The sequence below is a fragment of the Bos javanicus genome, chromosome 4 (genome assembly GCF_032452875.1).
Source record: "Bos javanicus breed banteng chromosome 4, ARS-OSU_banteng_1.0, whole genome shotgun sequence".
NCBI classification, from domain to species: Eukaryota; Metazoa; Chordata; class Mammalia; order Artiodactyla; family Bovidae; genus Bos; species Bos javanicus.
Window position 1 is genome coordinate 47,522,676 of NC_083871.1, and position 15,448 is coordinate 47,538,123.

Genomic DNA, 15,448 nt, shown 5'->3' on the forward strand with positions numbered 1-15,448 from the left:
CATGTTCATGAACATTTAGAAAACTTTCTTATAAGTGAAATTGATAAGTAAAAAGGGATATGCACTTAAAATTTTTAATTGTCAGATAAAAAATTTGGCCAGCATGAGTAAGAATTCCCACTCATGGCCTCATCTATGCAATATTTGTTACTCTTTTTCATTTTTCCAGTCGGACAGGAAAGAACTTAATCTCTTGGTTATTTGAGTTATATCTCTGGGTACTTCTTTGTAAATAAATTGCTCATTTTTCTTTTTTAAAATTAATTTTTATTTATTTATTTTGGCTGCTCTGGGTCTTCATTACTGCCCACAGCCTTTCTCTAGCTGCAGTGAGTGGAAGCTACTCTTCATAGCCGAGTGCAGGCTTACTGTAGTGGCTTCTCTTGTTGCAGAGCACGGGCTCTAGGGTGCGTGGGCTTCAGTAGCTGCAGCACTCAGGGCTCAGTAGTTGTGGTTCCTGGGCTCTAGAAATTGCTCATTTTTCTGTTAGAGTGTTTACATTTATCTTATTGAAGTGTGAAAGTTCTTTGTATTTTAAAAAAGTAACCTTTTGTGTTAGAAGTTAGCTGCAAGTTTTTTTCTTACTATTTGTCTTTTAACTTTATATATGGTAGATTTTTATCTGTGCATGGATATGTGTAGATTCAGATGTGTACTTCCCATCAGTCTTTCCCTTTTTTAAAAAAAATTTTTTTTTATTTTTCAAGATCTTTAGTTGCAGCATGCAAACTCTTAGTTATGACATGTGGGATATAGTTCCCTGACCAGGGATCAAACCCAGGCCCTCGGCATTGGAAGCATGGAGTCTGAGCCACTGGACCACCGAGGAAGTTCCCCAGTCTTTCCCTTTATATTTTTATGTACTTTTTAAAAGTACTATTAACCTGAGAAATTTTAATCTCAATATTAACCTGAGAAATTTTCGTGTTTTTTCTGATGCTTTCAAACCCCTTGAGCTCCTGTTTCAAACTTTACAGGGCAGACATTGTAGATAGATGGGACATACTTTTTGTTTCTATGGTTCAGTATATCTCCAAGAAGGGGTTTAATCACTTACGGCAAGTAAGAACTGGTGATATGCATTCTTAACTGGTGATATGCATTCTTCTCCTCAACCGTAAAGCATGTATGCCTCCCTTCATGAAAAGTTGTAATGGGAGTTAGAAGGGACTAGTTTGTTTAGATTTCTGCCTAGTGAATCACTGTCTCATTAATATGCTTTATAACTGCATGTATGTGTTCTCAGGAACTATGGCACCAACCCAAGGTTCTAATACACAGTCAAGGGAAAGCCACAGCCAGTCATAGGTCCCCCAAAGCAAGCAGCTTTCCATGGAATGCTGTCCCTGGGCTTCATGGCAGAGTTACCCTTCTGTGGTAAGGAGGGCACTCCAAGCAAATGCATTCCTAGTTCTGTGTGCATGTATGTTAGTTGCTTAGCCGTGTCTGACTCTTTACGACCCCATGGACTGTAGACCACCAGGCTCCTCTGTCCATGGAATTCTCCAGGCAAGAATACTGGAATAGATTGCCATTTCCTTCTCTAGGGGATGTTCCCCTACCCAGGGATTGAACCCAGGTCTCCTGCATTGCAGGCAGATTTTTTACTATCTGAGCTATAGGGAATTCCCTATAGCTACAGGGAAGTCTAGTTCTAGCTAGGACCACTGTGGCTGACCTTGTATCCAGGCTTCCATGCTGGTGTGCTGGGTTGAACCCCATGTGACTTCAAAGACCCCTTCTTCATCTCTCAAGTTAGGCCTGAGCATCTTGCTTTTTCCTTGGCCCTCTCTGTGCCTGTTTGGCCCTCTCATTGTTTATTCTTGGGAGAGAAGAGGGTCTCTCCCACTCACAGACCTCATGGAAGTTCTCTTGGGTGTCTTCAACTCCACCGCTCTTTCATCTTCCTGCAGGGTGGGAGAGAGGAGGTCTTGAGCACCAGTGAGGGTTGAGTGTAAGACTCATGATCACCACCACCTTGATGCTGAGAAAGGGCAACCTCCCTTTGTTTTCGGCTGTCAGAGCTTTACCCCTGTTGCTCAGCAGTGGGGCCTCCATGGCCCAGGCCAGCTGCCATCTCAGGGCATCAAACTCCACCAGCTGATGGCTTCTCAAGAGAAGCCCAATCATGGTGGGAGTCTGGAGAGGGGGACCATGGTCCCACCCCAGTAGGTCTTTACTCTCTGGTTTTGTCAAGAAATTAGTAAATAGTAATCCATGCATGCAGGTCAGGAAGCAACAGTTAGAACTGGACATGGAACAACAGACTGGTTCCAAATAGGAAAGGAGTACGTCAAGGCTGTATATTGTCACCCTGCTTATTTAACTTCTATGCAGAGTACATCATGAGAAACGCTGGGCTGGAAGAAGCACAAGCTGGAATCAACATTGCTGGGAGAAATATCAATAACCTCAGATATGCAGATGACACCACCCTTATGGCAGAAAGTGAAGAGGAACTCAAAAGCCTCTTGATGAAAGTGAAAGTGGAGAGTGAAAAAGTTGGCTTAAAGCTCAACAGTCAGAAAATGAAGATCATGGCATCTGGTCCCATCACTTCATGGCAAATAGATGGGGAAACAGTGGAAACAGTGTCAGACTTTATTTTTTGGGGTTCCAAAATCACTGCAGATGGTGACTGCAGCCATAAAATTAAAAGACGCTTACTCCTTGGAAGGAAAGTTATGACCAACCTAGATAGCATATTCAAAAGCAGAGACATTACTTTGCCCACAAAGGTCCATTTAGTCAAGGCTATGGTTTTTCCAGTGGTCATGTATGGATGTAAGAGTTGGACTGTGAAGAAGGCTGAGCACCGAAGAATTGATGCTTTAGAACTGTGGTGTTGGAGAAGACTCTTGAGAGTCCCTTGGACTGCAAGGAGATCCAACCAGTCCATTCTGAAGGAGATGAGCCCTGGGATTTCTTTGGAAGGAATGATGCTAAAGCTGAAACTCCAGTACTTTGGCCACCTCATGAGAAGAGTTGACTCATTGGAAAAGACCCTGATGCTGGGAGGGATTGGGGGCAGGAGGAGAAGGGGATGACACAGGATGAGATGGCTGGATGGCATCACTGACTTGATGGACGTGAGTCTGGGTGAACTCCGGGAGTTTGTGATGGACAGGGAGGCCTGGCGTGCTGCGATTCATGGAGTCGCAAGGAGTCGGACACGACTGAGCGACTGAACTGAACTGAATCCATGCAATAACTATAGAAAACTTGCTCTATAACCAAGGAATCAGGTTTATGATGCCACTCAGGGGACCAGACCAGGGATTTGAAAGTAGTTTTTTTAATTTTATTTTTTTTTTACTATGGAATGACCGATTATGGATTTGACTGACCCCCTTCCCCAGGTACTACACCTCTGCAAGAAGTACATCAGGGGCCCCCTCAATCAGGGGAAGATGAACCAATTTTCCTTCTGCCTAGTCAGTGCCATTTGATCTCCCTCTCTCCATACTTTTTTTTTTTAATTGAAGTATGGTCGATTTACAATGTTGTGTTCATTTCTGCTATACAGCAAAGTGCTTCAGCTATACATCTACTCTCCATACTCATATTCAGCATCACAAAAGCCAAAGAATGAATTTGTCTATAATACAACCCTCTTCCAAGTGCTGGGGAGGGAGAAAGATCAAATAGGAGCAAAGCCCAAACCCTTCCTAGTGGGCAAGGCTCATTTGTAAATAATTTTAGTCTTGCGACCCATTTGGTAACTATACATCCTTCCCAATGGAGATCAGCAGTGTGTCAGATGGAGATCACTTAGGAGGAGATTACTCATTTTCCAAACCCATTCTGGCTTCTCAACAGTCTGTCAACTGGGGAAGCCAGTGATAGGGGGCTGGGGTGGAGAGTTGTAGAGCAGAACCACATCTTCTGTGCACTTATTCATTCAAGTTACATGGAATGAGCTTTCCTCTGTGGCAGGCAGTACCAGAGAAGTGGGAAAGAGGAATCCTGCATATATGATCTGTCTCGATTTTTGCAAAGACATTTCACAGGGTCACTAATGACATCTGCAGGAGGTTGAATGGCCCCCCCGAAGATATCAGATCCTAATCCCTGAAACGCATGAACATACTAACTATGGTAATATATGGTCAACCTACTTTGCAGCTGTGATTAGATCCAGTTCAGTTTAGTCGCTTAGTGGTGTCCGACTCTTTGCAACACCACAGTTCAAAAGTGATTAGGTTAAGCATCTTGAATTGGAAAGATTATCCTGAATTACCCAATTGGTCCCTAAATGCCATCACATCTACCCTTTTAATATGGAGGCCAAGAGAGATTTTACAATGACACACACAGGGGAGGAGGCAATGTAAAGATGGAGCAGTGAAAGAGTTGAAGATGCTGGCCTTGAAGATGGAAGTGATGGAGCCACAAGCCAAGCAACCCTGGCAGCCACCTGAAGCTGGAAGGAGCAAGGGACACATTCTGTCCTAGAATCTCTGCTGGGAGTGTGACCTTTTTCACACCTTGATTTTGGTGAAATCAAAGTGAAACTTATTATGTTGGACTTCTGCTTCCAGAATTGTAAAAGAATACATTTTAATTGTTTTAAATCCCCAAACTTGTGATAATTTGTTATGGCAGTCTCAGGATACTAATGAAAGAAAGTGAAAGTCATTCATTCGTGTCTGACTCTTTGTGACCCCATAGACTATATAGTCCATGCAATTCTCCAGGCCAGAATACTGGAGTGAGTAGCCATTCCCTTCTCCAGGGGATCATCCCAACCCAGAGATCAAACCCAGGTCTCCTGCATTATGAGACTGATTCTTTCCCAGCTTAGCCACAAAGGAAGCCCAAGAATACTGGAGTGTGTAGCCTACCACCTCTCCAGGGGATCTTTCCAACCCAATAATTGAACCAGGGTCTCCTGCATTGCAGGCAGATTTTTTACCAGCTGAGTTACCAGGGCTTCCCTGGTGGCTCAGACAGTAAAGAGTCTGCCTGCAATGTGCCAGACCTAGGTTCAATCCCTGGGTTGGGAAGATCCCCTGGAGAAGAAAATGACAACACACTCCAGTATTCTTGCCTGGAAAATCCCATGGATGGAGGATCCTGGCAAGCTACAGTCCATGGGGTCACATGGGGTCACAAAGAGTCAGACATGACTGAGCAACTAACACTTAACTAATACAGGATAGCAATACAACATCCTTACAGATAAACATGGATCTAGATGACAATTCGGAGAAGGCAATGGCACCCCACTCCAGTACTCTTGCCTGGAAAATCCCATGGATGGAGGAGCCTGGTAGGCTGCAGTCCATGGGGTCGCTAAGAGTCGGGCACGACTGAGCGACTTCACTTTCAATTTTCACTTTCCTGCATTGGAGAAGGAAATGGCAACTCACTCCAGTATTCTTGCCTGGAGAATCCCAGGGACAGAGGAGTCTAGTGGGCTGCCGTCTATGGGGTCGCACAGAGTTGGACACGACTGAAGCGACTTAGCAGCAGCAGCAGCAGCAGCAGATGACAATTCAGGCGGATATCAATTCAGATAACTGACCAACTCTTTATCATTCCCTCAGCACATACTTAACTGAACTGCAGCATTCCAGGCATAGGGGATAGAATATAAATAAGCTGACAATGTCCCCACGGACACTGGGGAGGGAGAGGGAACAGGTAATAAAGAGGTAAACAAAATACATTAAAAAGACAACTTTAGTTATTGTTAAGTGCTTTGTAGAAAACAAAATTAGAATACAGAGGATTTGGGAAGGGGATATTTTCGACTGGGTAGTAGGAAAGTCTTTCTGATGAGATAACCTTAGAGGGAAGTCCTGGATATCTAAAAGTAGTTACCATCTAGAGAAAGCTTTCCAGGTAGAGGGTGCTGGAAATGCAAAGGCCCTGAGGTAGAAAAGAGCTTAATATGCTTAAGTTTAATCTGGGAAAAGCCCAGAAAGATCAGATTCCTACAAGTCAACATAGAGAGACTTCTCTTATGGAGAGTTGCAGAGTTCTGTTGGAGGCCCTGACTTGTACAGTCTTCTTTCTTTATAACTAAACTGGAAGTAAACACATAAGTCATATTTATCAAGTGTGTGGGTAATATGAAGCAAGTAGGCCTTGCCTTGGGTTAGACATCAGGGATTGAGTTTTACAGTACCTTGACAGGTGCGAACAAAACTCCAAAGACCCCGGACTTGGAACTCAAAAAAATTATTTGCCTAAATCAAGAGGGGGAAGCCAGCTTGAGTGCAGTACTTGTGTGAAGGCCCTAAAGCTCAACACCAGCAAAGAACCTTATGGGACTGTTGTAAAAAGGGGAAGCACCTTTGAAGTTTTTAAAGTATGGAGTACAGTTCAAGAGAAGAGGTAGCCACAGGCTGCTTCTAGAGTTCCAAGTGGGTACCACAGTTTACAGGATCATAGAAACAGTTCATTATTCATTTAGTCATTCCACTGATGAATGTTTAATGAGCACCTACTATGTGCTTGGCACTGACTAGACTGTGGGGAACTAGCACTGAATAGGAAAGAAGCATTTGCTGACCTCAGAGAGCTTATATTCTAGGGAGAAGAAGACACAATGTAGACTTAATGATGTAATTATCATCTTTTTCTCTGTATTAGATTTCTTCAGGTTACAAATTATTTTATAGAAAAATAAAATGTTACAGAAATATATGACACAGAAAAGAAGCCCCACCACCACCACAAACTCATCATCTTTCCCCAGAGATAGCCACTGTCAATAGGCTTCTGCACTTTCCTCCAACTTTTAAAAATATACAAAATTTTAGATTCTGTGGGAGAAGGCAAGGGTGGGATGATTTGAGAGAATGGCATTGAAACATATATATTACCATATGTGGAATGGATCCCCAGTCCAGTTTTGATACATGAGACAGAGTGCTCACTGGGATGACCCTGAGGGATGGGATGGGAGGGAGGTGGGAGGGGAGTTCAGGATGGGGGACACATGTACACCCATGGCTGATTCATGTCAATGTATGACAAAAACCACTACAATATTGTAAAGTAATTAGCCTCCAATTAAAAAATAAATTAATTTAAAATAGATATATACATGTAATATCTTTAAAAAGCATAAAAGGGAACCATACTCTTTTTTTGTTTTTTTGTTTTAGCATAATATATTTAGACATTTTTCCACATGAATACAAAGAAATCTCATACTTCTAAATGGTTGAGTAACACTCCGTTTTATGAATGTACTACAGTTTATTTAGCTAGTGTTTTATTGACAGATATGTATATTATTTGTCACTATAGTAAACAATGTTGCAAAGAAAATTATTCTGTGCATCTTTTTACATAATGGTGTGAGTATTTATTTCTAAAGGATAAAGTCAGGAATTCCCTGGTGGTCCAGTAGCTAGGACTATCATGCTTTCACTGCTGAGGGCTGGGGTTCAGTGTTCGATCCCTGGTCAGGGAACTGAGACCCCACAAGCCACATGGTAGAGCCAAAAAAACTTTTTTTTTTTTTTAAAAGAAAACTCAGAGAAGTGGAAACACTGGCTAAAAGGATATGAAAATTTTTAAATAAGTTGCTATCATATTTCTTACTACTGATGTTATACCTAAATGAGAGCACAAATCAGAGTGCATGCTTTCTTGCAGCCTCAACAGCACAGAACATTATCAGTTATTTTAATCTTTGCCTGTGTGATAGGCAGAAGATAATATCTTATTGTTTACATGAACCACTTTTGGCCTACAACTAAGACTAACAGTCAGGCAGGGATGTGTCAATCATCCCTACACATCCCTGTGGAGCATAGGTAAGGATGTGGTAAGAATGTGGAGCACACAGGTGACCTCTATGTAGGTCAGAGAGGCCAGAACTGTTGAGATAGGACATTAACTAGGCAAAGGCAGTATGAGGGGTAACCAACGCTGGCCAGGCAGGACTAGGGTAGACACTGGACTAAGGTGGAGGATAGGCATGGGGAGAAGTGGGTAGATTTGAGCGTTATCTAGGTCACAGAATACATAGGCACTGCTGCTTGGATGGGCTTGGATGGGGAGTGTGGAAGAAGGTGGTACCCAGAAGATGCCCAGCTGTGTAGAATGGGTTAGATGGGAGTTGTCATCAGGATGATGAGATTTCAAAGGACTGGGTGATGATCAGCCTAAAAAGTGAAGATTCAGAGGACAGAACTGCTTTGGGGAGCAGCCACTAGTCCACAGCTCCATCCGAGGCCAGGGACCACGTGATTTTGCCTGCTGGCCACAGCCAACTGGATTGGGAGAACACCTGAGCTTTGGCCATGACTTGATCCACATGAGTCTGCCTGTGAAGGGGACAGTGCCAGATGGAGCCAATGAGACCACCTTCAGAGAGTTTGAAGAAGAAGCCAGGTGAGGGGAAACATTTGGACCTGGGGAACAGAAGAAAGGTCATGTCAAAGGGCAGGAAGGGAAAGTCACGAGTAAGCCAAAGTTGGGAGGAAGGAAGGAAGAGAGAAGAAAAAAGCCAGTGGAGAAGTGGCTGAAGACCTGTAAAGCAGTACAGAGATGCTGGTGGCCCTAGACCCTGAGCTCAACCTGGTGGTTAAGGGCCAGCTGTCCAGCTGAGCAGATCTAGGTTTGATTTTCCAGCTCTGATGCTTATTAGCTAGCTGGGTGACCTTGAACAAGTCACTAAACTTCTCAAAGGCTCTGCTGTCTTCCCTCAACTATAAAACGACACCATAGTATTTACTTACTGGGCTTGCTATGAAGATTCAACAGATATACATGAGAAAGGGAGATTTCTGCAACACATAAAACCACTAGAGAGCCAGTATCCAGAACTAAAAGTTGAGGGAAACATCTACAAATCAATAAGAAAAACACAACCAACACCCCCACCACCAAAAAATAAGAAAAAGATTCAAACACGCTCTGACCCAAAGAAGATATTAACATAATTTAAAAATATATGAAAATAGGATCAACCTTAATGACAACAGGGAAATACAGTGAGATTCTGCCTGAAACAACACAGATGAAACCTATAAATGCAATGCTGAGCAAAAGTGGAAAGATAAGAATGAATGTATGATGTACAAGTCAATGTATTGAAGTTTAATAACCAGAAAACTTTCACTTTTCACTTTCACACATTTGAGAAGGAAATGGCAACCCACTCCAGTGTTCTTGCCTGGAGAATCCCAGGAACAGGGGAGCCTGGTGGGCTGCCGTCTCTGGGGTCGCACAGAGTCGGACACGACTGAGGCGACTTAGCAGCAGCAGCAGCAACCAGGCATTAAAACTACAAATAAATACTATACACACATATCAGCTTGGAAAAATTTGAAAAATCAGATAATACCAAGTGTTGGTAAGGATATGGAGCAACAGGAAGTTCATATTTCCTGTTGTTGTTGGGAATGTATCAATAGATTAGTGTAACGATTTGGGAAATGCTTTGGCATTTATCTAATAAAACTGAAAATATGCACATTCCATGATTGAACAACTCTATTCTTGGAAATACATTTCTAAGAGGAACTTGCCATGTAAACTGGAACATATGTACACAACCATGTCCATAACTTTGATGGAACCAGCACAAATATCCAGCAATTGTAGAATAAACAAGTAGATTGTGATATAGTCACAAATGGAGTACTATGCAACACTGAAAATGAATGGTTTATGCTACAGGGAACAGCATGAATAAATCTTATAAATACAATGTTGAACCTGAGAAATAATACACAGCATATGATCCTAATTTAAAATGGGCAAAACGAAACCAAAAGCTATATAATGCAGTTTATATAATATAGCAATATATTGTTGAGCAAACTATAAACAAAAGTAATAAAATTATTATCATAAAAATCTGAATGCTGGTTGCTTCTAGGGGAAGGCGGGGCTCTGAGACCAGAAGGAGGTCCCAAAGGGAGGGGGATTCTGCGGTGCTTGGAGGTATTCAATTTCTTCACTGAGCAGGTAGTAATACAAATGTTTGCTTTGCGATTGTTCATTATGCTGTACATTTGTTGTGAACATTTTAATCGAAGAGTATTTTATCCCACAATTTAAACAGATTTTAAGAAAGATAGCTAACACTTGTAAAATGCCTGGCATAGTGCCTGGCCCATATTAAGAGCTCAACAGATGGCAATTTTATCTACTGTTATAACCCAGTTGTTAGAGCCACACTGTATCCTAAGCAACCTTCTAGCTTCTAGACTGAGCTCTAGTCTCTGTAAGGCCTGGCTCTGTGGTAGAGATGCTGGACTCCTCTATTTCCTAGGGTGGTGCTCAAATAAACCCCATAACTTAGGACAGTGTTTCTCAATTGATATGTGGTGGTTTATTGCATGGCTTCAAACTCTTTCTGAGGGTGCTGCCAAATTTTGGCAACATATAAGACTTTAAAAAAAATCATCTCCTTTGTCATGCAAAATTTCAGAAAGAAAGATTGCTAAACTGAGCACCACCATGAGATGGTACACAGTCAAAGTCCAACTTGCTGCAGATCAGAGGTCAGGGGGCCAAGGCAGACCCTCCTGGCAAGCTGGTGCCAGAGAAATGAGAACATGTGAAAACTCGGTCTGTGTGGAAAGTAAAGTGAAAGTGAAAGTTGCTCAAGTTGTGTCTGACTTTTTGCAACCCCATGGACTATACAGTCCATGGAATTCTTCAGGCCAGAATACTGGAGTGGGTAGCCTTTCCCTTCTCCAGGGGATCTTTCCAACCCATGGATCAAACCCAGGTCTCCCATATTGCAGGTGGATTCTTTACCAGCTGAGCCACCAGGGAAGCCCAGGGCAAGTAAGATCACACCCAACTAGTAGTGATGCAGAAGGGGACTAGGTGAATCCCAGTCTGACTGTGGGTGTCATTTAAACCCTTGAAGTATGTCGCCCCCAAATCTAGCAATTTACAGAAAAGTTGTCAATCACTGCCTAAGGTCATCTGAAATGTCTCTATTCCTTGCAAGCCTAATGATGGAATCACTGTTTCATAGCTATTAGAAGGGTTGTTGTGTACAACAGCTCATTATAATAATAACTAATAATTATGGAGTGCTACTCATAAGCCAAGCATTGTGCTAATATTTCAGCCTCATTTCCACCTTAGGAGGTACGTGCACTTATCATCTCCCTTTCATAGGATGAAACACAGAGGAATTCAGTGATTTGCTGAAGGAAACAGCTGGTCAGGGCTAGAGCCAGGAAGAAGGTTATTCTTATCCTCTGATTCTAGAGCAGGGCACAGTCCAGTGTTTGGGAGCTAGATGGAGGCAGATTTGTTAACAAACAAAAATGTCTTACCAGTGGAACAGCGAATTTTAGAGAACATCAAATTCCCTCTTGCTAAGCACAGGCGGCAAGACAGTTTATATTTTAAAAAGAGACTCCTTGCACTGGCTGGCAGTTTCTACTAAATGCCTTTCAAGGTGCTTTCAAAGAACCCCAAATTGTAAGTTTGGGTCTTGGTAGAGCTTCTAAATGGGGGAGGGTTGTGTGTGCTAGGCCATCTGCTTATTTTCCTTTTAATATGAACCTCCAGACTTCAGTGCATAGCTTGGTGTGTAAGCGGTTTCAGTTCACTTTCATATTGATGTTCACAAACTTCCTCAGAACATTTGAAGCACAGGAAAATTATTTTCCCTGTGGGGTTGTTTTCTTTTAGTCTTTTAGCTGACAGTAGTTGTAAAGGGCCTTTCTGATTGGCAAGAAAGTACCTTTTTCAGTTTTAGAAGAGAAATAATTTTCATGAAACGTTCTCCCACACTTATTTCATTTCAGACCAGAGGTACTGATCTTTTTCTATGGACTTCCCTGTCACACCTCCCACAAGTGGCATGTGTGGTGTGAGAACTCCGCGTGTGGCATTAACAATGGCGTTTGATAGCACTGGGCTATTTAGAATCTGCCCTTTAGACTGAAATGATATATCTGGCTTTGTGTTTCCAGGGTTACAGAAACTTCTGTAGTCTATTTCCATGGCTGTGTCCAGTGGAAATGCATTTCAGAAAGCCAAGCCTCTGCTCCCACCCTCCAGGATAATGGAGGCATACAGCAGCTAGTCAGGATTGGCTTTGGCTGAACCTTTTCTATTACCTGGTGAAACTGACTTTTTATTTTTTAGAGTAGTGTGAGGTTCATAGCAAAATTTAGCAGAAAGCTCAGAGTTCCCATATACTTGCTGCCCCAATACACGCATAGCCTGCCCCACTATCAACATCCCCCACCAGAGTAGGTGTATTTGTTATGGTCCATGAACCTAAAGTGACTCATCACTGCCACCCAAGATCCGTGCTTTACATCAGGGTTCGCTCTTGATGTTGTCCATTCTACAGGTTTGGACAACTCTTATAAAGACGTGTACCCACCATGTAGTGGTGGTATCATACACAATTTGTAGTATCATACAGAATAGTTTCACTGACCTAAAAATCCTCTGTGCTCTGCATATTCACCCCTCGCACCTCCTAGCCCCTGGCAACCACAGATCTTTTTAACGTCTCTATAGATTTGCCTTTCCCAGAATGCCACATAGTTGGAATCAGGCAATACACAGCCTTCTCAGATTGGCTTCTTTCACTTCAGATCAGATCAGATCAGTCGCTCAGTCGTGTCCAACTCTTTGCGACCCCATGAATTGCAGCATGCCAGGCCTCCCTGTCCATCACAAACTCCCGGAGTTCACTCAAACTCACGTCCATCGAGTCAGTGATGCCATCCAGCCATCTCATCCTCTGTCGTCCCCTTCTCCTCCTGCCCCCAATCCCTCCCAGCATCAGAGTCTTTTACAATGAGTCAACTCTTTGCATGAGGTGGCCAAAGTACTGAAGTTTCAGCTTTAGCATCATTCCTTCCAAAGAAATCCCAGGGCTGATCTCCTTCCGAATGGACTGGCTGGATCTCCTTGCAGTCCAAGGGACTCTCAAGAGTCTTCTCCAACACCACAGTTCAAAAGCATCAATTCTTCAGCGCTCAGCCTTCTTCACAGTCCAACTCTCACATCCATACATGACCACTGGAAAAACCATAGCCTTGACTAGACGGACCTTTGTGGGCAAAGTAATGTCTCTGCTTTTGAATATGCTATCTAGGTTGGTCATAAGTTTCCTTCCAAGGAGTAAGCGTCTTTTAATTTTAATTCTTTCACTTAGTAATGACTTTTTGTGTCTTCATAGCTCATTTCTTTTAAGTGCTGAATAATATTCCACTGACCAGATGTACCACAGTTTATTTATCCCTTCAGGTAACTGAATGACATTTTGGTTGCTTCCAAGTTTTGGAAGTTTATGAATAAAGCTGCTATAAACATCCATGTGCAAGTTTTTGTGTGGAAATAAGTCTTCAGTTCATTTGGGTACATGCCAAGGAACACAATTGCTGGATTATATGATAATATATATAATTAATATTAATTATAGTTATATATAATTAATATAATTATATATGATATAATTATAATTATATTATTATATTATTGTCATCCCCTTCTCCTCCCACCTTCAATCTTTCCCAGCATCAGGGTCTTTTCCAATGAGTCAGTTCTTCACATCAGGTGGTCAAAGTATTGGAGTTTCAGCTCCAGCATCAGTCCTTCCAATGAACATTAAAGGACTGATTTCCTTTAGGATGGACTGGTTGGATCTCCTTGCTGTCCAGGGGACTCTCCAGAGTCTTCTCCAACACCACAGTTCAAAAGCATCCATTCTTCAGTGCTCAGCTTTCTTTATAGTCCAACTCTCACGTCCATACATGACTACTGGAAAAACCATAGTTTTGACTAAAGAGACCTTTGTTGGCAAGATAACGTCTCTGCTTTTTAATAAGCTGTCTAGGTTGGTCATAACTTTTCTTCTAAGGAGCAAGCATCTTTTAATTTCATGGCTGCAGTCACCATCTGTAGTGGAGTGTGCCTTAAATTGGTCTTTACTGTCTTTCGGTACTTGAAGACTTTGCAGAACATCAGCTTGTTGGGGTCCTTGCAGAAAGTGTCCCAAAACATGGCAACAGGGACAAGATACATGTCACTGTTGGAGCATTCACACTAAAACATATTAGCGCCATCAACATTCTCCTTGACTTTTGCCCATTTTTTAAATTGGGTTGTTTGATTTCTTATTGTTGGGTTTCATAAGTCTTGTTTTGGATAACAGTCCTTTATCTGATGTGTCTTTTGAAAATATTTTTTTTCTAGTCTGCGGCTTGTTGTCTCATTCTCTTGAACTTATACTATTTTTTTTCTTTTTTTCTTTTATTTTTTAACTTTACAATATTGTATTGGTTTTGCTGTATGTCAACATGAATCCGCCACAGGTATACATGTGTTCCCCATCCTGAACCCTCCTCCCTCCTCCCTCCCCGTACCATCCCTCTGGGTTGTCCCAGTGCACCAGCCCCAAGCATCCAGTATCGTGCATCGAACCTGGACTGGCGACTCGTTTCATATAATATCATATATGATATTATATATCATTGATAAATGTTTCAATGCCATTTTCCCAAATCATCCCACCCTCTCCCTCTCCCACAGAGTCCAAAAGACTGTTCTATACATCAGTGTCTCTTTCGCTGTCTTGTTTTAACAGTACTCTACTAGATGTTGTATGGGCATATAAAATATATTTAAGACAGAATATCTGGCTTTTAAGTTGCTTATTGGGAAATATCTATTTCCTGGATGCAGAAAGAAGTGCATTGCTTCTTGTATTGGTTACTAGTGAAGCTCTTGTGTTTGATGGTGCTAGTGGTAAAGGACCCACCTGCCAGTGCAGGAGACGTAAGAGACCCAGGTTCAATCCCTGGGTTAGGAAGCTCCCCTGGAGGAGGGCATGGCAACCCACTCCAGTATTCTTGCCTGGAGAATACCATGGACAGAGGAGCCTGGTGGGCTACAGTCCATAGGGTAGTGAAGAGTTAGACACGACTGAAGCGACCTAGCACGCATGTGCGGTGTAGCTCTTCCGTGGATCATGGGCGTGTTAAACACTCTAGAGAATTAGGAAACTTGCTTGGATATTGTTTTATGTGGTGAGAGTTCCATGATAAATCCTACTCCAGAAGTTTAGGTATAGAACAACTTGAGACTTTGACTTGTCTGGGAAGACAAAATGTCATTAGTATTCAAAGAAATGTCAGTGACTGATATTTGTATATTTAACATGTCACTTTCACTGATATTACCTCATTTGGTGATTGTGAAGTGACTTATTTAAAAAAATAGCAATTCAGCCAAGAGAAAGAAATTTTATTTTATCTGGCTTATTTTTTTTACTTTGAGATATTTAAAAATATGTTACAGAAGGGTGATCATTTCTCAATAGCACAGAGTCACAGGCGGTCCACCTCATATGATTTCACATGTGGAGTCAGCATCTGCTTATACAGAATTACATCATGTCAGCAAATGAACATGATATGCTTCAACTTAAGCAAACATGTTTAAAAGTAAACAAAACTCAGGAATTCCCAGGCAGCCCAGTGGTTAGGAC